This window comes from Dermacentor silvarum, chromosome 6 (assembly GCF_013339745.2).
Source record: "Dermacentor silvarum isolate Dsil-2018 chromosome 6, BIME_Dsil_1.4, whole genome shotgun sequence".
In the NCBI taxonomy this organism is placed as follows: domain Eukaryota; kingdom Metazoa; phylum Arthropoda; class Arachnida; order Ixodida; family Ixodidae; genus Dermacentor; species Dermacentor silvarum.
Genome location: NC_051159.1, coordinates 122,670,579 through 122,694,247, shown reverse-complemented (window position 1 = coordinate 122,694,247; position 23,669 = coordinate 122,670,579). Strand labels below are relative to the sequence as shown.

Here is a 23,669-nt window from a genome sequence, read left to right as displayed (position 1 = left end):
CTCGAGGTTTCCCAACAGCGCTAATGACTCATTTGATCCGTAAACGACGTTTTCTCCGCGTGCCCCCGTCCAGCTGTCTCGAAGGAGAGGAAGACGAAGCAGCAGCAGTAGAAGTGCGAGAAGAAGGCGGCAGCTCTCGTTAGCGCCCTCGTATTAACACCAGCACAAGTTAGGCGCGCGGCGAGTGAGAAGGAGATGCAAAGAAAACGAGAACGGAAGCGAAGACAGGTCGCAAGAGAGAGAGAGAGAGCGTGCGTGTAAGAGAGCCGAGCAATAACGAAGGAAAACTCACTAGCGAGTGAGAAACCGGCGAAAAGTTTGGGACGCCCGGGACGGCGACTAAGGTTGAGCGAAGAGCGCCGGCAGGCTCCCACGTGGCAGATTCGCGAAACGATTCTAAATGCCTGCCGCAGATGCCGCTAAACTGCGCGCCCAAGCGCACCACTCGAAGAGCCGGGTGGCGAGAAAGAAAAGAAAAAGTGGCGAAGGAAGAGAGATAGATAGAGATGAGAGAGCATGTGAAAACGAGCGAGAAAGCGCGTATTCGAGAACGTGTCACCGGGGCGACACACGGGCTTATTGGCTAATATCAACTGCGCGCCTATAGTGCCGCCGATTAGGTCGCCGCCTTAAGGTTATACTTATGAGCAGGTTATAAGCGACGCATAATACTACGTAACGCCGAGGCCATCCCTTCCCTCCTTCCCGTACTCGTTAGAGGGCGTATATACGCCGAAGTGTCATCAAGGAAGGCCGAATCCAATGAAGCGGCGCTGAAGCTGGTGCCTTCCGCCTTACTTTTTCGAGCGTGCTCAAACGCTTTGCTGCGAATTCGCTCAGCTTTCTTTTCCATGTCGTTCTTTCTTTTCGCTCTTTCCTTGATAACATGCAGTATAAAAGCAGTGGCAAAGCCAGAGGAGACTAAGCGGGAGGCCGGGAGAGGCGCTGATGACGGGCACTGCTCCGCCTTTCAGCTTGACGGAAGAACGGTCGCATAGAAGAGACGCACAGGGCCAAAAAAGAAGTGAGAAAGAGAAGAAAAATAAAGAGGGCCCCGGTGGGCTTCATTTGACAGCTTGCATAATGAAATCGCTTCGTTACTAGCGGGCGCCCATCTTGTTATCGGAGATATTTTTGGAAGAAGAGCGGCGGGGCGCGGTTTGCTCGACGAGCGCTGCGGCAGAGTTCCGATCACGAAAAAAAAAAAAAATTTGAAAAAACAAGAAAAGAGAGAAAGAGTCCGGTGCACTTCAGACGACGAGCGAAGGACTCCACAGACTAGAGGAGCTCGTTAAATCTTGAGCGCTGTGATATGAAGTGCCTTCTCTTGAGCACTGCCTGCACCTCCCCCCTCCCCCCCCCCCCTCTCAACCCTCCTTCGCCGCAAACGGGGGAGGAGAAAAAAAATGCCTACAAAGAGTGGGGAGCGGGTAAACTGTAGCTGTTCGGAGAGCCAAATAAAAGCGTCGAAGTGAACAATGGGAAGTAGAAACGAGACTGTTCTCCAACGAACTGTCCCGATTTCGCCCTTTCGATTCGCTTTTATATGTTTGGCGAGCATCGCTGAGCTCTTTTCATTCCCGTGTCGTTGCGAAGCAATCTTTTTAAAACGCGTCGCCGGCATGACTGACGTCCACTGAGCACCGTCTTTCGGACAGTCGAAGCCCATGTGCGCACTTTTCCCCTTTCTCGTTTGCTTGCTTTCCAAAGCTATTCAAAACGGATTCCGCGTCTTGTACCATGGCGATGTTTTTTTTTTTATGTGCAAAAAAAAGTAAGGCATAGAAGAAAGCAACTGTCCTTCCAGCACAGATGACGTCTGGGTAGCAGCAAATGACGAGTATTAAGCACTGCAGGATGTTGACAGCAAAGTAAACGACTGCTCTGCCAGACTATAATGAGAAAGCCAAACGGCGGAGTACAAGCACTATTCAGACGACGCTGTAGTTAGTACGAACACTGGAGGTCAGCGGTCTGCGAGAGTTGTGAATGCAACCATTCCGTTGATTCCTAATTTCCTTAGTTGTCTGATCTTATTGTCTTATTTTCCTAATTTCCTATGATCAAATCGCCACACTAAACATCAGGAAAAGAGCGTATACTCACACACACACAAAAAAAGAAACAATGATGAATCGCGAGTGGGTGTACGCTCTACCAGTGCTTTCGAACACACTCCATATCCGTGCGAACTAGCGAGGTTTTTTCAAACGGCATGAAGCACAATTAAGGCGGGTTGCGTACCAGCGTTGCATGGCGAGCTTTGAGAGATGCCGCAGTGAAGTCTAGATCATAACTGGCGACGCGAGTTTCCCTAATGAACGAATCCACAGTCCGGTTCAGTCAGATATGCAGGCGCCACCGCTAAGATACAAACTACCGACCTCACGTTCGGCGGCAAAACGCCATTATCACTCAACCAGCACGTCGGGTATACTTCAAAAACTGCGTAAACACAAACAAGTTCGACGAATATGGCATATGGACAGAAAACCGTGGGAACTTCGGAAGCGACATCACACAAAACTACGATACAGGTGACAGCACAAGCTGGTACATGTTACAGGACGGGTGAGAGCAGGTGACAGATGATAACATCAGCACCATAACAGATTAAGTTCAATGCAAGCCATAATTTATTAAAACTACGACGTTTCCCACGTTCTTCGTAACTTAGGAATGTTGAATTTTCAATTTCTGCACAATATATGCTATCCATACTCTGTATGATAGATTCCCTGCATTCGGTTTGGCCACGGAAAAGGGAAAGAGAAAAGGTTGTGGTTATATTCGAGCGAATGCTGCAATATCGAAACAATATTTAGGGAACGTCACTGCAAACATGATCAATATAGGAGTACAGAGGAGATGAATAGTGCGCACACCACAAGGCGATTCCACAATCGCATCAATCAGCAGCTACGCAAGAAACGTTTTCTTGTAACGGTATGAGCCCAACTTGAGTTTAGGTAAACACACGAGTGAAATAGGCTGAGCAAGTTCGCACAACAGATAACTTAAGGACATTGCACACGATAAGAATGTCCGCGCCGCAACGACTGAAAAAATGCGAACACTACAGAAAGTGTATAGAACCATAAAAAAGACCGTCGATGCAATCGGCAAACATCGTTAACAGCACTATAGAAGTGGGAACCAAGTCGCTTGTATTAGATCTGGTACTCAGGTACGGACATTTAGGTGCTGAAAAAAGCAGCTAGAAAGCGGGTAGCGAAAAGAGGGCGCGAGATTAGCAAAACAATAGCATCGACCATTAGCTCGGTCTTCGATCTAGCAAAACATCCGGTTATGACAAAAACAGATACATAATATAAGGAGTGCGGGTGTGGCAGCGCCACCACTCAATGAGGCAGCAAACAGCTGTGCAAAATAAGCTGAGAGAAGGCAAGCAAGGAGGCGAGCAGGCAAGCAAGAAAGCAAGCAAGCAAACAAATAAACGGACTCAAGATTCGAGCGCGTCCCATTGCCGCGAGCGTCATTTTAACGAAGCGGCGGCTGCCACGAAGTCGAAACAATGCTACACAGATCACATGCGCAGTCGGGGTAACGCGACAGCCCATTCGAAGAGCCGGCCGATCGCAAACAGAAACAGCCGGATCGGCGAGCAACAAGACACGGAGGGGGAACTGCAGTCTCGGCGCGTTAGCCTCCACCGTGCTCGGAGAGGCCCGGAGTCGGAAATTTGAAATTAGATTCCGAAGTTTCCGTTAATTAGGAACAGCTCGCTCCGTGCCACTGACTGCAAGCGTGCGACAAAGGCGAGACAAAAAAAAAAAAAAACCCACAAAGATATAGAGAAAGAAAAACAGAAAACAAGGGAAACAAATTAACGAGAAGGAAGGATAACGCAGACGAGGCAAGCGGCGGACACAGAGGCTGGGTAAACACGAGGCGGCGACAAGGACGAGATTTCTCCGTGCGCGGGATACATACAGATAAGAAGAAGAAAAGTGAAGCAGAAACAAGATAAGAATAAATGATTACGGCGGAAGCACGAAGAAGAGTGAAAGAGACAAGCTATGGCATAGCATCAAGTGTAGGAAACACGAAGAGCTGGCGGGAAGAGGCGGGGGGAAGCAGAGGGGGTGTTGGAAGACGGCATAATACCACCGAGCCAGTTTTCCGCCCCAAAAGAAACAAGCGAGACGCACGAGAGGGCGCGGGAGAGAATCAATAAATGAATCCGGCAAACCTAGCGCGTGTCTGTGCGTGCCTGCGCGTGCGTGTACGAGGGTTAAGACCGAGAGAGAAAGCGATTAAAGAAAGAGGTAGCGATGTCGGCATCAATAATAATTAGGAAGTCAAGCGGAGGAAAAGAACCCACTCTCTCTCTCTCTTCCCCAACGCCCTATAACAGGCTTCTCCATTCTAGTCACTCGCCGCCTCCTGGCTGCTCCCTCTCCACAATCTCCTTCCTCTCCCTAATTTCCTTCTCATCCAAACTTCCGGCACTGCTTCTTTTGCTCACCGCTCTTGCTCTATATCGTATCACACAGCCTTTCCTTACCTTCCCCTCCCTGATGTCGTCTACAACGGGTCTAACTTAAACCGTACAATGCAGCGGGAGTTACAGGGACGGGAGGAGCCAATCAGTGAACGCAACGCACGAACTAATCGACAGATAAGGAGCAGCTCGCGATCGGTCAGCGCCTTCCCAGTTAGCCAATCATATTAGTCTACCGATAAGCAAGCGAGCTACCACGAAATGCCCCGAGCTTCCCGCGTACCGGCACCTGCACAGCTCGCACGAGCTCTGGCTTTCACAGTGGTGCCGCGTATTATCTCGAGACATAGGGTACAAACCGTAACTAGCTCTCCCTTCTCCTCGCTCGGGTGCCACTCCCTCAACTCGGTCCGCCGCACTATTTCATTGTACACCGTGCCCTTTGCCATGCTGGAGAAACCAGATCGTGCCGGAGTTTGTTCGCCACCGCCGCCATTGCAGCGTTTTTCTCTCTTTTCTCCCTTCGCCGGTTCCTCTTTTTCTTTTCGTCTCGTACTATTTTTTCCCACCGCCACGCAAGTTTTGTTCTCTTCATTTTTACTCATTACGCGACAAGGCAACGCGCTAATTTGTGACTAGTTCCGGACAAGGGTCCCTGATTAGGTTTGCCCCTCTTGGAGTGTGTGCCACAGCGTGTTTCGCTTTGACTTTATGCTTGGCACTCTTTATCTCCGCTCGCGGTTCCTTTGTTTTATGCAAGGAGAACATGCTACTTCGCTTCTGCATCGAACTGCGCTTCTCGCTCTCTCTCTCTCTCTCTCACTCTATCGCTCCTTTTTTTTTTCCCGAGAACGGGACACGTTAATTGTTCGACGCCACTTTTTTTTCATTTTTTTTTCGTCGTCCACCTTCCTGAACAACTTGTCCTGCGCAAACGCGCAGCCCTGTTGTAGTCAATGAAGCGGATGGAAAGCGCAATTCAGAAGAACAAGGTAACGCGCAACGCTATGTCCTTGTCGGCATTAGCGCTCCAGCCGACATTAGCTGAAGCGCTTAATCTGCCCGAGCCTTTCCAGAAAGCGTTGAAAGAGAAGTTTTGTAATTTAGCCAATTAATATGGGCCTGCGCAACGCAAGAGTCAGCAGGGTAACGACAATGGCACACTCGGCACACAAAGGTTCCAAGTGAAGCAATCCGCCAGCTACCACCCTGCCTCCGCCCCCCCCCCCAAAAAAAAAATAGAAAGAAGAAAAAAATCGAGTTGTAAAAGAAGATGATTTAGCGAACAATCCAATATTACGCGGGCCACAAAGCTATACATACGGATAATCCAACCTTAGTTATTAAAACATTATGGGGGTATTATGTGCCAAAACCACGATCTGATTATGAGGCACGCCGCAGTGGGGGGACACCGGAATAATGCGGACCAACTGGGGCTCTTTAACGTGCCCCTAAATGTAGGTACACCGGTATTTTCGTATCTTAGTTATTGTGTTAACCATGGTAAGTACATACAAAACTGTGGTTTCGTTCCTCTTGTTACTGAGCGTTCTGGGGCAGGTCGTAAGTAAAATTCGGCTTAACCACAGTTAACGCATCCGTGTAACAATGGTATGGAGTTTTAAATAATACTGCCAACAAAATGTTCAAGCCAAAAAGTGTAGTTCATTGCTAACCGGTAGCGGTAGTGCTAACGGCCAAGTGTTCAAATAAACGAACAACGACCTATGTAGGCCAGGCAGTAAGCATCACTAAGGGGACAAGCATCATCAAACTCCTTGATAAAGTGTGTACTTTGCCATGGAGATCCCTGCGTTAGTAAAATTAGGCATAGATAATCGAAGTGCATAAAAATTTGAACAGAGGAAAAAGGGTCAATTACCTTAATTCACGTAAAATTTTTGAGAGCAAGAGTCGCAAACAAAACGGAAACAGCGCTGTGGACGTCGGCAAAAATGAAACAACTCGAACGCGTAGCACCCTGTAAAGGGTGCACCACCACACGCTTACTTGTTAAGCAACGAAGCCACATTGCGTTTTGTACTTGTTCGACGTTCAAGCCAGAAGTCCCCTCAGTGTATTTATTTGCAAGAATGTTCTTGCATAATAAGTTTATTAGTTTCATTCCCATGGATGTTGTCTTCTGCTTCGCTGATGCAAGAGCAGCGCCGGCACTACGAGGTTACGACGGAAGCCTAGAGGCATATACCTGAGAAACCAAGGAAAACGCGGAGAGCCGTCCGTATTTAGAAGACACTCATGATCGACGCAGCACGTTACGGTGTCTAGCAAACAAGGGAAATTCACCCAGCTTTACCGCCAGCGTAAAAAACGAGCAACCTCTTTTCACGGGGAACATCAGATGCCAAAAATACATACCAACCTTGCAGCATAGTCAAAACCACGAGAAGCACCCCGGGGCCCACGGCGGAACGCTAATTAGCGGCTGCACTCCTTCGCGACCGCAATAAACGCCATTCCATTGGGACACAAGTCTGCGCAATTTTACTTAAATTTAGCTCTTTTTTTTACGATGTTTCGATAGCGACGGCGAACAAGTAAGTCTCTTTAAGAACACAAGCGAGTCAGCTACAGGCTTTCGGAGACAAAACGGATGCCGAAATCAAGAAGAGAAAAAGAACGGACAGCTAGCGAGAAAAAGAGTCAGAGCTAGCGAGAGATTGAGAGGCGCCTCAAGGGCCACGGCGCGAGCGAGTGCCTCTTGACGACGGTGAACCAGAATGAAGCGAGCGCCGTACGAACTGCGAGACCTCCGTGTGCCCTGGTTTTGTTATATTTGTCCATTATTTTTAATGCTCGCCCTTCCTATCTATTTGCGCTCAAATGTTGCGCTTCCTCTGCGTGTTTGCATTTCAGGAAACCAATCTCGTGCGGCGCCCCGCGCAAGCAACGTGGAGTAGCCAGCCAGCCAGCCAGCCAGCCAGGCAGGCAGCAACCAATTCCCGCCCTCTCCTGCTGAACGCAGCAGCGCAGCCAGCGCTATGCGCAGCCGCTGCCGCCGGCGTGCCATGCGGTGCTTGGCCTTCTTTCGCTCACTTTTCTTTCCCTCTCTCTCTTTTGTCTTTATTTGGGTTTGTTTCCCTGGTTGTCTCAATTTGTCCAACGCTTGCCTGCAACGCCACGCCTGTTGCTGCTGCTCAGCCGCGTTCTGGAAAATGTCAGCGTCGACGTTTTCTTCGTCTATTTTTCTGCCCCCTCGCAACGCGAACACAGCGCGCAGTGTGTGTGTCAAGGCAGTGTGTATTTTCTATATATGCGTGTTTACAAAGATTGGAACCCAAAATCAAGAAGTAAAAACGAAACAACGTCGCCATTCTCTCGTGAGACGGCGCCGCAGGGCTTACTCTTGTTAGTGCTTGCCAAGTGCCTGATGGCTTCGCGAATGCCTCCCACTACGGACGCAACAGACGGAGAACGGAGAAAGAATGAAAGTGAGCAAGCGGTTACGATAGAAAACAATATAAGAAGCAATAAAAGTAAGCGATAGCAATAAGCGGCAGTAACAAGGCTAATCCAACTGCAACGCTGAAACCGACACACTTCCCGTTGACTTCCCGCCGCATGCAGTGACTTAACGGCTATGGTGTTGCGGTGCTAAGCACAAATTCGCGGGATAAAATCCTGGCCGCGGAGGCCGCATTTCGATGGGGGCGAAAAGCAAAAACGCCCGTGTCAAGTGCATTCATTGGGGGCACGGTAAAGATTCCCCTGTGGTCAAAATTAATCCGGAGTCCCCCACAACGGCGTGCCTCATAAAGCGTGGTTTTGGCATGTAAACCTCGGAATTCATACATTCACACTTCCCGTTGACTGTACCAGCTCAGGCAAGGCGATCCTGCTTAAGCTGCCCATCGTGCGCAACATGAGCTACTAGTATGCACTGCATATATATACGCATATATTCGTGCCTAAAGGAATGAAGGAACCGAAAAAAAAATCACAAGAGGCTCGCAAGTCCTGGAGTATTTACTTTAGCAGCCTGCCTATGTGTTCAGGATTGCACCGCGAACCCGGCCTTTTTCTCCCTGCACTTTTGCATTTTCGGGACATGAACGAAAACTCGCGCTGAACGCAACGCGTACATCGCGTTGCGTTCGTTGACGCGCATTGAACAAAATGACGCTCTTCTTCACAAACACGAACGACTTCCGCACTCGTGCCCTTGCTCGCAGACAACTGCACACATAACCCCATTAGCGTGCATGCACAAAAGTGGAGTTTGCTGAACAAAGTGTTTCCCATTCGCTCCCGAAGTTCATAAAGTCAGCGATTTTTCATGCAGTTGTTGCATTACCGAGGAACTTACAGAGGCAGCGAAGCTCGCAGATATCAATTTCAGCCGAGTTATCAAACAGGCATAGTGCAGAAGAAAAACGCACGAGAAACGAAAACAAAGCAAAAAGGAGCAGAGAAGCGCGGGAAAGACTATTAAAGCGGCCCACGCAGGCAACGCGCGCGCCACCGGGGCCGCTGGTAACTGCAGTCGTACGAGATACGCGGCGCGTCCGCAAAAATAAAGAAATAAAAAGAAAAGAAAGAAATAAAGAGAAAGAAAGAAAGATCGCGGACCAGAGCACAGTTTCTCTGTCTAGACCGCACAAAAGTGCACCACGCACACATATACTTGGAGCGTATGGAGGCCGCAGCGAGGCCGCAGAAGACGGCGAGCACCTGGTATGGGCCGCCGGCTCGCGTTATCGTCAATGAGAATCCGCTGCGCAACCACGGCAGCCACCACGCAAGACACGAAGCAAGTGAAATAGAAGGGAAAAGAAAAGAAAAAAAAAGGCAAGAAAGAAAACCTAAGCATGGGGAAACATGCCATATCATCTGCTTAGCCGAAGAGCGCGAGCAAGGCAAGGAACCGCACGCTAGCCGGACCCCGCTATCAAAGACCCGCTATACACTACGCCATCCCCAAAAGCGTGCAGCACCGGCTGTGTACGCCGAAGACTGCGGCAGCCAGCCAGAGGGCTCCCACGGTAGCCTTCTAGAAATTGATTTAGTGTGAGGCTGTCAACAAAGATCTCCGTAGTTAACCGAACGTTTCAGACAAAACGTGATACGCGAAGTGTACTTACTAAAAGCGCCATTTACACATAGCCATCGGTATGTCTTATAAACAATGCAGCTAGCTGCCAGCGTGCATCTGTGAACACCGAGTCAAATTCGAAAGTCTATCGATTAGTTTGCAGCAATTATACATACTTCGCAAGACTGATAAAATATATTGTGACAAAGTGGAAGTAGCCCCGTTCACTATACTCCCAAATGCAAGACACGGAGGTAACAAGAACGGTGCGCGTCGCTTATCGTAACTCTAAGGCTCTCGTTATTGGCCACAGCCCAGAGACCGCCGTCCAGTGAAGCATCTCTATCTCGTATAAGCTGTATCGTGAAGAGCGAACGCGGCTACCACATCACTGCACTGTTTTCGTAACACAAAGCGGGCGCTACAGCTCAGCCCGCCGCGTTCCGCGCATTAGAACCACTCCGCCGTTACTGCGAGCGCTTAAGGCGGAGAAGAGGGGAGGAGTTCGCCCTCTCTCATTCTGTACCTTTCTCCTCCCTTTTCTTGCTTCTGGCATTCATTTCACGCACTCGAAGGTGTACTCTGCCGTGCTCTGACGCGACTACGCCGCTCGGCGGCCGGCGTACTATTGCGCCACACACCTCTCGTGCTATGTGTGTGGAGGCTATCCCATACATGTGCGCGCAATAAGGTAGAAAAGCGGCCGGTCCAGCCGCCGTTTCGCATTCGGCACGCCGCCAGGCCCGTGCAAGCGCTTATCGAGACACCTGCCACGCATCGACTCGGCCGCAATGCACTACGGATGCCGACGGCCACCGTTCGCTTCGCTGCAACACTCTTGAGGCAGAACAGACCTCGCGCAGTTAGTATTATTACATCCACCCCCCCCCCCCTTTTTTTTTTTCATACATTGCGAATCGATGCGCAACTCGCAAGGCGGTTTATCTTTACGTTCCTTTCGTACTCTCACGCGCGCGAGATATGTTCGTTTTTTCTCGTGAGGTCCTGCAGTGCGGAGGCGAAACCTACGTTCCCGGAATTATGTCGGCTTACGACTAAGGCTACGGAAAAAGCCGAGACGCAGCCGAAGTCAAATGATCGCGAGGCTGTCAAACGATACAGCGACCGAAATACGGTTAAGGTAATGAGGACTTCTTTTTTTTTCTGCCTCCAACATTTACCGTATAGCGAGCAGGCAGGTCTTTGGGAGGAACTAAATTCCGAAGGCTCTCCCCGAAAAACAGAAAAAAAAAAAGACTAACCGCTTTGTTTTCTACGAACACGGCACGGGACGATTTAAATGACTAGAGCCCCTTGACGAAAACGTGTGAAGTACTAAACCAATAGAGTGTTCATTAGTCAAGAAGTGACTGGTATATATAGGATATTGGTTCTCGAGCGTAAAATAAAGAGAAAAAAAAACATTACCATCGAAAAAGAAACACTACCAAAGAAGTTCTAAAGGCAAATTTTACGTATCAGCCTGTATATGAAGAAAACACTCTGCTCATTAGAGCGCAGTTCAAAAAAACAACACTGCTCGCGTTTTTTTTTTTTTTTCGTAAGGGTTAAACGCGCTGGAGTTCAATCAATGTTTGCACAGAGAAAGAGAGAGAGAGGGGGTGCATACAACTTTTCCAACATTGTACAACAAATGTGAACGAATTTCTTTCGAAGAACACACTGAGTAGCAAGAAATATGCATATGTTGCGTCACTAAAATGGCATACCAGTTGCTGGGCCATTCCAAGGCGAATTCGCGCAGACTCAAATAGTTTAGAGTTGCGTTGCCACCTGCATCAGAAATTGACGTTGTCTACGCGACAACACCGCCGCCTTTTCTGTCGCTGGTCCCGAAATGTTTGTTCGTAGTTATTTTCCGCAAGGCATGCTCCCGCGACAGATATAATTACGCGGCGCGCATTGCCACTGCATTTCGCTTCACATACCCCCACATCAACTGTAGGCGAGGAAAAAAAAAAAAAAAATAGACGCGCGTACTGCGCCTTTCTGAAGACGCCCATTGGAAGAGAAAACGAGAGAAAAATAATAATAAACGAACAAAAACCAGGCCTGTCCAGCGGTGTCCTGCGAACGTCACCCAGCTCCCCACGATTATAGTTGAGGCCGCCGGAGCTATCATGCCATCTCGCACTTACACAGCGCCGACTCGTCATTTCTCCGGGGATCTCATCTTCTTTTTTAACTTTTTTTTTTTTTACTTCGCATTTATTTTTTACTTCGCACTTATGTTTCCCCCGGACGTAAAGCTCCCTCTACAGTTCATTAGTTGTTATCTCGACTTCGAGAATCTCCCACGCATCTTTTGTTCCTGCAGCCTCAGCTCCGCGTAGAGATGAGTGATACAAAAAAAAAAAAAAAATGCAAGGAAACGCTGGGCAAAAAATGGAGGAAAGACGATAAAAAGAGGAGACTGCGGAAGTCTGCTGCTCGCAGCCCCCGTTCGAGCATTCGAGATCCCGCGCCACCCGCGAGTCGACAAAGAGGATGAGACTGTCTCTCGTGCCTCAAAAAGCTGTCAAGCCGCTGGATCCACCGCCGCGGGCTGCTGCTACTTTATTCGTCAACGCCCTCTCTGTTTCCTTTTTTTTTTACTTGCTTTCTCTTCATTCTACGCTCGCATCTGTAGCTCGGCGTAACGGACCATCCTATTTCACTTTTCTTAGCCGCTTCTGGAACCTCTTTGTTTCCCAGAGCCCTCTCGGTAGTCGTACAGCGCCGCGGTTCGCGTACAACAAAAGTTGCTCCCGCCATCCACCCTACTTTTCCTCAACCTTCCTGCCTCCCTCCGCAACCCCTACTTTCTCTTTATTTCTTTGTCTTACTTGACTCGGTTCTTTCTCACTTGGCGCGTCATTGCTTCCGTTTTATACCGTTTCTTTCGCTCTTTCGCTTTCTCCATTCACCATGATCGAAGTTTATCCGATGCCCATACGTCAAGCGCAGGGTCGTATACGTTTACAGAAATTCACCAGGTTGCAGACTCGCCGAAGTGCGGGCATCAGGAAACGAAGAAGAAAAAAAAAAGGGGGGCGGGGGGAGAGGGGGGGGGGGAGGGGCATCAGCCCACGAAGAAAGGTAATAGTGGCGCACGAAATAAATAAACGGCGCGACGCCAATATCGAGTTTAAAATCGAGAGCGGCATCGAGAAAGGGAGAGAGAGCGAAACGGGACATTGCGAGACTGCAGCAACCCGAGACGGTATTTTACATGGCGTGGCATGCAGACGGGACCGGCGGCGGCAGGAAACGGACGACGATCGAACCAACAGCTCAGCGGGCATTTATTTCGGCCGCCGCTCCTCTTTATTTATAGGCTGCCTCGCATAGACTTGCATCGCGTCCCGCGAATTCAGAGTCTTCCGAAGGACGCGCGCGGGGGAGCAGAGAATGCTTTGGGAAGCCCAAAGTGCCGACCCGAAGACGAGGAGCAGTAAGCAAGGATGAAAAAGGTGGAAGGGGGGGCGGCAGACCTCGCGTTCCCCGCTAGAGTGCAGCAGCGTGCACTCGCAGAGTGGGTACCGTCTTTCATTGTGTATACTGCTCGGGGGACATAGCGCTTTCAAGGAGGAAAGTCGCGGCACTGCCGCATTCAGCTGACAGTTCGTGCGGAGCTGTCGACGTGACAGCGGAATTTGCGCTCAGATTTGCCTGTTGGGAGGCGTACACAGAAGCTAGTTGGGGTCTTCATAATTATTTAGGCACTGCACCGGAAGCCCCATAAGGATTGCCGTTTAGTTATCTACTTATTTTTGCGAAGTAAACTTGAAGTAAAACTACGTGAAGTAAAGCAGAAATTGGAATGAACAAGCCTACAGTGGAAACGTACAGATGAATAAGAAGAACTACAGCTGACTGCGAACTGATACGTTCGTTATAAGAAGAAAGAAAATGTTTTTCGAGCTTTAGAACAACTCGAGTATTTTTCTTCAGCACATCGCAAGCAATCTTCCCTGTCAACGCTTACATGTCCCACGAAAAGGAGCATCGCGAAGAAGTCATGTACGTTCTGCGAATTAAGAACGGCTTTCGAGGATTCCGAAGAGACAATCGCTGCATAAGCTACATGCTTAGACACTTCACAGATAAGCGACGCCGGCGGGGAGCATGAGCAAGCCGGTGGCAGACAAAATTTTAACAACCTCCTCGGCGCTAAACTCCGCAGCACGTTCGGTCGCATCCGGACGGGAAGAAACTGATGGCGTTGCTAAACTCAGAACTTGAAGCCGTCGAGAAAGCCAGAGAACGCCAGGCCGTCAAAGTAAACGAAATCGATAACCGCAGTTAACCGAAAGCGTCCTTAAACCCTCTTCGTTCAGCGACAGAAGCTATGACCCTACGCGAATCAATCAACGGTATATAGTGTAAGTTCGAACGCCTCATCCTGCCACCGTTAAACCTCGCACTTTCCGCCTGTCTTGCTCCTATTCTACGCAGCCCGCATACTGTGAAACGCGTAGCCTTAACCTAACTGGATTCGGTGGCGCGCGATATTATAAACGGCGTGGTGGGCGGCCGGAGGACTCCGACACAGGCGACGCAAAAAAAAAAAAAAAAAGGTCTTTTTTTTTTTTTTCAAGCACGTATTTCGAGATGAAGCGCCCGCGGCTAGAAACTCGCGTCATTGGATATTCTGGGAATGAGAAATACGCGCACAGCTCGAGGAAGGGCGCTCCGCGATTATGCAGACAGCCTTCTAAGCGTCGTAATGAGCCGAGACCGAAGTTCATTTGCATATGCGAGAGAAACTCGAGCAATAGGGGTGGGAAGAATGTCTGCATAGACGAATAAAAATGAGAAAATTAAAACGCAGGTGGGGTGGTGAGGGGCGAGGGCACAGTGTGACGTACACACACACAAAAAAAAAAAAACGGAAATAAAAAAAAATACCAGAGAAAGTTATGGCAGAGCCCGGGAATGTTTGCGGGACCGAGCAAGGTCCTCTACGCCGTCTTCCTTCGGAGAGCTCAGCCGAGTCTTGAGAGGTTAGAAATGGAGAGAAGGAAAAAGTGTAGGACGAAGAAGGTAGGGGACGGAGAATTACGTCCGGTAATCACAGTGTTCCCGATATTCTTCGTTTTCTTTCTTTTACGGATATTTCCTCCGACGTTCTTTGTAATCTGTTAAACAGGGGGAGGGCAGTGAAAGGAAAAAATGCCAGAGTCCCGGACGTGCTTGTGCTTTGCTTCAGCCGAACAAGTGCCTATGTAGAGGGAAACTGAGGCCGCAAACGTCAAGCAGCAAAACTCATCGACAATTTTGAAAGAGAAATAACATTTTTGCACGCGCGTACTTTGCCGACTGAAAGATAAAAGCGCGCGAAGTTCTCGCGATACATCTAAGTTCACTGTAACTATGCGGGGAACGTTTTCCTTTACGAAGAACGCCTGAATGTTAATGCCTCCAAGTAATGATCGTCCCGAAATAGATACAGAAAGAATAGGAAAGTTCTTCTTTCCGCACTTACATGGAGAAGAAAATCAACTGCTGCAACTCGTACGAAAACTATTTGGAAGCCCAGTGTTTCTCTAATACGCGGGCTGAAGAGCATTGTTCCAAAAACTTTAATTTACAATACATGGCATGGCGAAATAAAATATTTCACCCATGTTAGCGCGCCTTCATTCCAGGGTGCGCAAAAAAATGCAAGTAAAAACTTCCCGAATTCCTCTCGAACTTATGAAGCACTGCCGTACAAAGTTTGATTAATGTACACGTTAAACAAACGTCAACCTTGTTCGTTCGCTTGCTCCTGTGCTCCGACTGCTCCAACCGACGTAGCCTCAGACGATGTTCGCTCGCACTAAATTTATAACGATAAAATGTTTTTCTCATGCCATCTTTCCCGCGTAACCACACGCGTTTGGAGATAAAATAAGCGTATCCATTTTCATAGCTCTCTGCTATGGTATCAACCACAAGTAGTTTTACAGTAACTACATGAGCGCGTTTATGACGTGCTTCCGCGCGTCGTTGTCACGCCGCGCTTTGCCACCACTCAGGTACCAATGCGAGAGGCTTCTCGAGTGCGTCCTATCATGTGGTTGACCGGTGTGCGCGGCTATTAGCTCAACTGGCAACATTTTGGCAGCTAATGATCTAATTCGAGGCGAATCGCAGACGCAACAATATGCCGGCAATATGGATCAAATAAAGCAAAACTTCCGATATATATATATATATATATATATATATATATATATATATATATATATGTGTGTGTGTGTGTGTGTGTGTGTGTGTGTGTGTGTGTGTGTGTGTGTGTGTGTGTGTGTGTGTGTGTGTGTGTGTGTGTGTGTGTGTGTGTGTGTGTGTGTGTGTGTGTGTGTGTGTGTGTGTGTGTGTGTGTGTGTGTGTGTGTGTGTGTGTGTGTGTGTGTGTGTGTGTGTGTGTGTGTGTGTGTGTGTGTGTGTGTGTGTGTGTGTGTGTGTGGTGTGTGTGTGTGTGTGTGTGTGTGTGTGTGTGTGTGTGTGTGTGTGTGTGTGTGTGTGTGTGTGTGTGTGTGTGTGTGTGTGTGTGTGTGTGTGTGGTGTGTGTGTGTGTGTGTGTGTGTGTGTGTGTGTGTGTGTGTGTGTGTGTGTGTGTGTGTGTGTGTGTGTGTGTGTGTGTGTGTGTGTGTGTGTGTGTGTGTGTGTGTGTGTGTGTGTGTGTGTGTGTGTGTGTGTGTGTGTGTGAGAGAGAGAGAGAGAGAGAGAGAGAGAGAGAGAGAGAGAGAGAGATGGAGCGGGGGCGTTTACTGTAACAGAAAAGCTGTGAGGTCGGCCTGAACGCGTGTGCTAGCCTCATACACAGCGTTGGAGTAAGGGGAAAGTAAAACAAAAGGAAAGGAAGAAAGTGACAAAGAAGAAGGTCCCGATAACATGCAGAGAACGGCATAAAAAATAGGTCCCCACTTATTACAGTCGTATCTATCTCGCAAAAAAAAAAAAGCCACAATTGCGTTCATAGCCTGTCACGTGGAGCATATTGGCCATGGACATAAAAAGGCTTTCAGAAAGTGGCCGGTTGCCGATGCGTGCCAAAGCTCCCCCATCCATTGATTCTCTTTCTCGCAAGTACAGCGGGCACACACAAATCACACGGATTATACTCCCCGGCACGGCGCAGTTATCACAGGGTTCGGGCTGTCCGCACGGTGAATAAGATGGCGATAGTGTTCGCTAAAGACCACAGCGTGCACGGGGCCGGCCGAGCGCCCATACTGGTAACTTACGGACCGCGGTACCTTAACAGAGGAAACTAATTAGCAGTTTTGGCGCCGATAAGCAATCCCAACGTGGTCCGCAACAACGAACACAATGGATACAGAGTCCAGAGGTGTGATAATGCACTGACAATTTTACACCAAGGAAAGCCCGCGAGGGTCGCGCGCTTTCACTCGCACATACGAGCATACGGCGCGCGGCGACGATTTCATCGCCGTTGACTTCATACGGAACCTCACGGCGACGGCGACGCCGACGGAAGAAATCAGCTTCGAGTGTCCATATAATTGCTATCGCAATAAAATAAAATGTGAGCCTACTGCAGGGCATGCAAGGTTTAAGCAATCATCCGGCACGCTGACGAGCTTAACGTCAGCGTGCTTAACGTAAGCCTGTCGCGAGAGCCAGGCGGGCAGCGCAATAAATAATACTCCTCGCGCATATCCGCTCGCCTTGTGGTCTTTTATTATTACTATACTTTTAGCCATATTGCGCCCGCTAAAAGAACTGAAGGGACCGAGAACTGCGTTCACATGAGACACGCTCGACGCACCCCAGAATGGAAAAAAGAGAGTGATTCGAAAGAAGAGAAAAAATTGAAGGGAGTCATCCGGAGTACGCACGGTGTCTTCTCTACGAGCAATCCAACCTCGTGTCTCTAGCATAAATCTTAAAACGCAGATCGTGCAGCCGTGGAGACGCAAAAAAAAAAAAAACAAAAAAAACGACAAATGAACAACACACTATAATTTGAAATGTCTTTTTTACGGGTCCTCTCCCCCCTGAGCCAGCGTTTCGCTTGCATCTGGGATGTCTCCCTCCTTTTTATCGCCCCCCTTTAAGCATTCTAGTAGAGGAGCGAGTGACACTTAATAAGGCAGAGACGACGCTGCGTTGCTGGGGGAACGATTCGTTTTCAGGCGAATGCAAGCCGTGAAACTACGGAGCAAACCCTCGAAGAACAAGAAATGGCATGCGTGACTCGGTGTTTCTTTCGTGCCATCTCTCTCTATCTCTTTTCTTCAATTTTTCCTCCACGACTTCGTACAACTGTGAGTATCAGCTTCCGGCAAGGGAGCAGAACCACGAACACGGGTCAAAAGACAGAACTTGGGCCACACAGGCTCCAACTCTCAGCGTGACGCTCGCCCATGGCATACATAATTAATTGTTAGAAGTTTCACTATCAGCATAAAGGCACGTGCCTGACCTCATATGCGTCCTTGTGAACAAGTGCTCTGATTGAAGTCGGCGCTCGTGTGCATAGCTTCCTAAAGTCCGTATCGTGTTCCCTGCACTGCACCCACGCTAGCATTGAAGCAGTGCGCAAAATTTACCTGTTTTGCTCACGATTATTTTACTTCAGCATTTTGTTCCAGGGAGGCACCATGCGTACCTCTGGATAGTGGTTTGCCTAAACGTCGACTTTACGCGTACTGATCGTTATACAAACGCTTTCCTGAAGATCTGACATAAAAGGTAAAAAAATAAATAAAACAAACAAACAAATTTAGCCGCGCTGTATTTAGCTGAATGGTCGCGTCTTTGTGCTTTTTTTTTTTTTTTTTGTTATTGAGCTCCTCCTGAAGTTTTCTCTTCGATACAAACAGGGCGCTTAGATAAAACTGAACTACAACGACCGCGAGTGGTAACAAACATGACTAGAACATTTCTGTGTAAGAAATCATCAGAAGACTAGCCAGTATATCTGAGGATTCCGTCGCACACGCGTTTAGTGAATAAGAAGGATGCCAGGTTCGATCTCGGCAGATGCCATGGCATGAATACAAGCGGAAGTAAACTACGCGAATTAGTCGCTTGGGCGGCTTTCTTCCTCACTTGATGGAACACACACACACCGACAGAGACAGAGAGAGAGAGAGAGAGAGTTAAAAGAAAACGTTGATCCTTCATCAAGCGCAAACACGGAAATTGAAACACTAGAGAAGCGTGCAAGCGCAGGCACAGATAGAAGAAAAACGTAGCATTTTGGGCGGGAAAGAAGTGGAGGGAAAAAATGCAGATGAAAAAAGACGCGTGTCCAGCAAGCTTTTCGGAACAGTAAAAACATGAAGGACCGAGAGCAGAGCAGAGTATATATATAACAAGAAGCAAAGGATCCTTCCCCAGAACCACTTCACGCACTCTGCAGACGCAACGTATCGGCGCATGCAAGACGGCGAGAGCCGAACAAGGTGAGCCGGGGAGGGGGGCAGAGGGGAGAGATTAGGGAGCTCGCTCTGCCCCGTGCTCGGCAAACGACGAGCCACTCGGGTCACGTCGGGCCGGTCACGGGGGGTCGTCAAGCCGGAGCGACAGCCAGGCCGATAGAGCAAGAGCAATCCGCCACACACGGCAGATCGCGGAGACAAAAGGGCGGGCGCAGAGTGGTCGTCAGGCGGCCGAAGAGCGCGCGGCATCAGCAGCGAGACAGGGCCGAGAGCCGGGCGTCGGAGGCTGCTCGATAAACTCTTCATTAGGGTCTCCGGGTCCGGCCCATTTCATTACGAGGCGGCGAGGTCGGCGACGACTTAGCGGCGTCTCTCGCGTCTCGGCCCGCGAAGCGCCATCCCCGCCCGCGATACATCAGTGGAAGCAGCACGGCCGCGAGGAGCCGATTTGCGTCACGCGTGGCGCTCGCCTTGCGGCTCGCCCATTGGCTACACAGTGCGGCGGCAGGGCCCGCCAGTTAATGGAAGCACCTTCCTTCCGCACCCCGCCCCGTCCAGCATGGGGGCACATTTCTCTTCTTGCTCGCTATACGTGCGAAGAGGCAGCGCTCCCTCCTCGTGCGACAGCCTCCCGGCGGAAAGGGCCGTGTAATACCTTTCGGTCTTTGTAATAATGACGGCGATGCAGTCTTTCTCTTCGCCGGGTGATGAATACGCCTCGGGGAATTCGGACGCAGTGGCTCGAACCAGCGGCCGATTTGTTTCTCTCTCTTCTCTCGAAGCAGCACGTTGATGGCTTCGCGGCAGCCCAAGAAAAGTGCGCTCGCACAACAAAAACGTCTTAAAAAATTAAGAGAAATGCAAGACAGCCATTCTTGCAAAGTCAGCTGGGGGTCCTAAAACTAAGCTGACCAGTCTGCAAGGGAGAAGAGGAGCGCAAAGACATGACACAGCTGCCGCGCAGCTGTGTCATGGTCCCTACCAAACTACAGCGTGGCACTGCATGGTGACGGTAAGGAGGCTGTACTTACGGCGACAAGTATGACGTATTACCTGTACTGTGTATTCTAAAGGTGATCCCTTTCTGCAAACGACGCAAAAAGAGAACGTGACGTCCATTTGCGACACCGGAAGACACATTCTCTTCTTGGCTTCCTCGCGCTTCTCGAACGTGTGCGTGCTTTGAGTGATGTTCTCAGGAACGCACGGAAAATCACTGGTGGGAAATCGCAGTATACAACATCTCTCCTCCGTAGGGCGAACGCTTAGTATAATGCTACAGCCACGGCGGCCACCTTTCGTTGGGGTCGAAATGCGAGAACACCCTAGTCTTAGATTTAGGTACAAGTTAAAGAACCTCAGGTGGTCCAAATTATTCCGGAGTCCCCCACTACGGCGTGCCTCATAATCAGATAGTGATTTTGGCACGTAAAACCCCCTTATATTTAGTGTAATGCTATAGACATTTAATCCACACAAACGAACTTCAACAGGCTGGATATCATTCCAATTCATTCTAACAGCCACTTCCTGGTTAACGCATGGTATCTGCGCTCAGCGAGAATACTTGTTTTTAAGACAACAACGGCGGATTTGCTTTTCACTGTGCTAAGCGCCTACAGCGGCAGGACGGAGCACCCGAGAACTGAGAAGCTGGGTGAACTGCCGTAACAGTGCAATCAATCCGAAGAGGCAAGATGCGCTGGCTTACGAGGACAGGAAACGTCAGTGCAACAAGTGCACGTCACCCGGTCAACCAAGTCTATCGCTCACTATGCTCTCGCAGCGTTACCGCAACACGACACGTGGCTTCAGTTACGCACGCGGGCGAAGCGCCGCCATGCACGCGCTCACGACGACAGATAAGAGCGGAGGCGACGAACCGCGCGCGGCAAGCGCACAGCCGCGGATCGCAACGCTGCTCACCTGAGAGACGGAGGTAGACGTGCCTTCTGGCAGCACTGCGTACTTGGGGGGAGCGAGATCGCGGGGATGCTCCGCGAGGAGTGCGGGCCGGTGCCAAGCCGCACCCGCGACGACGGCAACCACGACACAAGGGGCTAGGCGCGCGGGCGCCACCGGAACGGTTTTCGCCGGGCGCAATATGCGCGCCGTCTCTAATGGACGACGAGATGCCGCGCGATAAACATCCGGGTCGCCACGATGAGCGCACCTTGTTGGGCTGCCGGCGCACGCGCTCGGGCAAGCGGAGGATCCGCGAATAACACCGCTGCAGCCGCGCGCTCGATTAATTGCCCAGGCGCTGGAGAAAAGAGGGGGGAGGGGGGGGGGGAGCAGGGAAACCAGCCACACGGAGAGAGGCGCGCGCGCACCTAGGCTTCGACGCCAGCAGCGCCTTCTTTCAGCCAGGGCCGCGGCCAGAACAATGGTTCAAAATAGCAGCAGCAGAAGCGAAGCCCCCAACCGCGGGTCTGGCATTGAATGCGGCGGCGACGACGAAGTCATCTCCCTCCTCTTTCAAGCGCGCTCCGAACCCGTTCCGTACCAATCTCCGGAACCGTCCTCCCCCCTCCACAGTCAACCCTTCCCCGCCGCATCCACGGGTCCCCCGGCCGCGCTGGCTGTGCTCTGTTCTTCCGACGCCGCGGCGCAACTATTTTCGACTCCCGAGCAGCGCGGCACCTGCGCGTCGCTGCTGGTGCGCTGCTCGGAGCAGCAGGCGGCTGCTAGTAGTTCCACGGCGGTTCGGCGTTGGCTCCGCCCGGAAGGAGCCAAGAAATTTTCGAACCGCGTTGCCCGCCCCACTCGGGCTCGGCAACTGCCGCGTGCACAGCGAGAAGGTGAGCTCGAACAACTGGTAATCTGCGGTGCTGGCGTTAGGTTTTGGAGCGGCACACGTGGCAGCAAACGTGATTTAGACAGGACTCGGGACTTTCCAGGTGGAGAAGACTTCAAGCTTCGGCACGCGCGGTCCTACGTTACTGCTCGCACGAGGCATCAAGCGCGTGCAGAAACTAACGTAGCAACCCCTAGCAATTGTTGTCGGGGCCCCTCTCGTTGAAAGCACCGGTGTACAGAGCACGACGCGGGAACGTTAGCGGCATGGCTGCCAGGCCCGCTCGGTTGCTCAGCTTACGTACGAGCCACACGCTCGTGATCGTCACAGTGACAGCTGCTTCTTAACCCCACCAGTGCGTGACAGGCGAAAACATTTGGCGAGCGGTTGCCATGTATACAGATCGTCTTGCCTGTTTAGTTAGTACACGTATAAGATCTTGTTGGTAAGGCCGCATGATCGCAAATGCAGGTCAACGTATTGTTTCTGAACTTATTTGTACATACCTTCCGGAATAAGCATACTGCTTCACCTGCACATATTCGGTCTATGGCTAATGGTTACAACCTCGGAACTTAGCAGACGAAGAGGAGGAGAGGGTAAGTCCACGGACAAGTCCACGAGGACAAGTCCACGAGGCTAAGTCCACGGAGGAGAGGGTAAGTGCACGGACACGACCGGTAAGTCCACGTGTTGCCACTGAAGGCCGCGGTAACCCGTGAACGGTTTGGTCACACACCTGCCGAACGACTCCTCCGCCTAATGCAGAGAGGTCCATGCTACCACAGTGATTGGCCAATTAAGGCGTACGAGAGAAAATGAATCACAATAAGAATAAATCAGAAAAACGCACACGCAAGAGAGCTGACAAGGACGGTTGTTTGAATCCCCATAACGGCACAACGCGAAAAACGCAAGAATAATTAAGACAGGCGGAACAATATGACATCGTCGGCTGTGTCACGTATACACGCTTCGCTAATGCATAGCATCCCGAACGAGCGCGCATCTTCCGCATTAGGCACATTCCCTTCTTAGCCACAGAAACGAAAATAAGCCGCTTTAACAAAGTCAGCTTGCGCGTCGGTGCCAGGGCCGGAAGCCCCACCAAGACTAAATTTGTTTTTTTATTTTTTTCTACTATAACGCAGTAACGTCGGAACAAGGGCTGAACTTGGCGCACGCAACGAAGAAGCTCTTACGGACTCGCTTATTCTTCCGTTCGCGTTTCGACAAGAGATGCCGTTCTCAGGTGTACGACGGAGGCCGAGACATCTGCAGAAAGCTTAGCCCACGCTACACACGTGAAGAAAAAAAGAGAAGACGTAGTATACGGGCAATCTACAAGAGAACATATTAGAGAGATAGAGAGACAGAGAGAGAGAGCCGCGGAAACCTAACGGTACGCAAGAGGCCGCGTGAAGCCAGGCCATTCTGTTGCAAGCGCCTGCCCCTCGCTACAGCATGTTTACAGCAGACAAGGCGCCCGCCTTCGAAAGAAATATATAAAAGAAACGAACGCACGGCTAGAAGTGTTTCGCGAAAGGGCTGCAGCGTACACTGAAGGAGGAGAGTCGAGGGAACGAGAGAAGCAAAAGTGGGATGGAAGTCGCGAGGAGGCGCGCGCGTGTTCGGATTTCGAGCTAAAAGCCATTCTTCAATCTTCCCTTTCCGGCCTCGCGTGTCCTCCCACCACCGAGGAAACCACAGCGGCGCCAGGCCTAGCTGCGAGAGGGGGCGAAGAGAATAAAGGACACGGCAGGTCAGCCGATGGCGCGCCGCTGCAGGCGCATCCAATTCCTGCCGCGCCGCACGCATTCCGACGCACTTAGGGAGATTCGGCAACACCGACTCGATAAAGGGAACAAAAGAAAAAGAGGGAAGGACGGCTGGGGAAGAGCAAGCAACCCCCCCCCCCTCCCACCTTCCCTCCGGCTCTGGGGGAGGCGGGCCC

General features: G+C 50.4%; 1 protein-coding gene across 12 annotated transcripts in view; it reads right to left on the bottom strand.

Moving 5' to 3' along the window:
* The window catches only part of LOC119455925 (poly(rC)-binding protein 3-like), a 490,025-nt gene that overhangs the window by 114,616 nt on the left and 351,740 nt on the right, over positions 1 to 23,669 (bottom strand). The window contains exon 1 of one of the 12 annotated variants that reach the window (XM_037717465.2): positions 20,845 to 21,152. The exons of the other annotated variants lie outside the window; for them this stretch is intronic. The gene's annotated coding sequence lies outside the window, so the exon portion shown is untranslated. Of the gene's footprint in view, positions 1 to 20,844; positions 21,153 to 23,669 lie in introns of those variants that run through there. 12 annotated transcript variants of the gene reach the window in all.